Below are 2,053 nucleotides of genomic sequence, written 5' to 3'. Positions count from 1 at the left end.
AGTTCAGGCACCCATCATGGCCTACGGGGTTGGGTTGTGACATTGGAGGCGCACCGCCGGGGCTACTGGAGTCATTTCCTAGGTCGTTACGGATGCTACTATAGAAGAATCCAAGAAAATTCGACCCAAATTGAATGTACTGATAACTGAACATACTAAATCTATTAAACATGCTGATGCAATCACTAAGTAGATAACATGAACCGTCGCAACGGAAGCATCGCGGAGGCCACTTTGAAGTAATTTCCATCAAGCGGCGGGTAGATAAAAAATTTATCATTAATTTTTATTCAAATAATGATAAAAAATAATTATAATAAAATAAGAAATATTTTTAATTTTTTTCTAATTGAAGTAGAATAAACATTTGTTAATAAAAGAAATATTATTAGGAAACAATGTGTTCAAAAAGAAAACATGCTTATTAAGAATTGAGTGTTTTAGTCCAGTTTCAGTCTAATTCATTTCATCCGTTCCCGTTGTTAAGGATAGGCCAATAGTGAAGGATTGGTAGTACTCTGAGTCGGATTGAGTTGATTTGTATATGATTTGGTCCCGTCTAAACTATATTCTTGCCTAGACTTAGGGCGTTGTTGAGTTGTGTTTCTTTCTGAGTTAAGATTCTCGAGTTGAATTGGTTCCTTTTGATGTTGTTTTATTCGGCCATTTTACATACTCGTACATTCCATGTACTGCCATTATTTTGGTCAGCAACTGCACGACATCTCTCATAGCCTTATCTTCCAAACCAGGCAGTGGGGCTTTCGAAGCGACCTATTCTTCTTTCTCACAAATTACACAGGAGCACCCATTATGAAATTCTTGGTCTTATTAACCCCTTTTCTAAGACTCTCCCCTTACGCCCACAATGTCTCTTTGATGTTTTGGGTGTAAGGTTAATAAAAGTTTTCACCCACATCGGACTAGCCCTTTGAATCGCCCAAATCTCCTAAGAATTGAAGAAGAAATCACACTTTGAACTTGATTCAAAATGTGGAAATTCAAGACTTAAAAACGACCCTCATGTGTCGCTTTAGCGGCCACCCGTGGATCGCTTAAGAGACACCCACCTAAAAAGTGGGCCTCGCTTTAGCGACCCCTTTTGGATGCCACCAGAGCCTTAGTGCCACGTTCTAGGTTAGTGAGACTCAGATTCGTAGAGAGCATACATAATCACATTGATCTCGAACTTTCTTGGATTCTTCCATTGTAGCGTCCATAACGACCTAGGGAACGACTCCAGTAGCCCTGATGGCGATTTAGAGGGGTTTAGAGCATTTTGCTGGCGACGCAATAGGAATTAGGCAACTTTGTCAGTTTTTCATGTGTGTTAGCCCACGGATGTTTTAGGTGCCGGGGGTCTAGGTCGAATTTTCTTGGATTCTTCCATAGTAGCATCCGTAACGACCTAGGGAATGACCTCAGTAGCCCCGACAGCGCTTTAGAAGGGTTTAGGAGCATGAAATACCACTACTTTTAACGTTATTTTACTTATTCCGTGAATCGGAAATGGGGCACTGCCCCTCTTTTTGGACCCAAGGCTCGCTCTGCGGGCCGATCCGGGCAGAAGACATTGTCAGGTGGGGAGTTTGGCTGGGGAGGCACATCTGTTAAAAGATAACGCAGGTGTCCTAAAATGAGGTCAACGAGAACACATAGGATATTTTAAGATTAAGTTTAAAATTAATTTATATATATATTTTATATAATTGATAATATAAATTTATTTTTTTATAATTTATATTTTTAGTCAAACACATACACTTAGTTTTCACAGATTAATGCTCCCTAAAGTATCCTAAATGAGACTCCTTAGAAAAGTCTAGAAGAAATTGAGAAAAATTCAGAATGTAATTTGAAGCGCCTACATAACTCAGTGAAAAGGATCAAGTCATAATGTAGTTCTGAAGCAGATTCTTCCTTTTTTTCCTCCTCTGTGACAGCGGCGGCTACAGGTTCTGTTGTTTCAGCCTCTGGTTGCTGCTTCCATTAATTTACTAATCTAGATTCTACACAACACGGTTCAAATCTTGCACCTTATTTCATCATGTTT

Source organism: Solanum dulcamara, chromosome 5, assembly GCF_947179165.1.
Source record: "Solanum dulcamara chromosome 5, daSolDulc1.2, whole genome shotgun sequence".
In the NCBI taxonomy this organism is placed as follows: domain Eukaryota; kingdom Viridiplantae; phylum Streptophyta; class Magnoliopsida; order Solanales; family Solanaceae; genus Solanum; species Solanum dulcamara.
Note: the sequence above shows the minus strand (reverse complement) of the source record.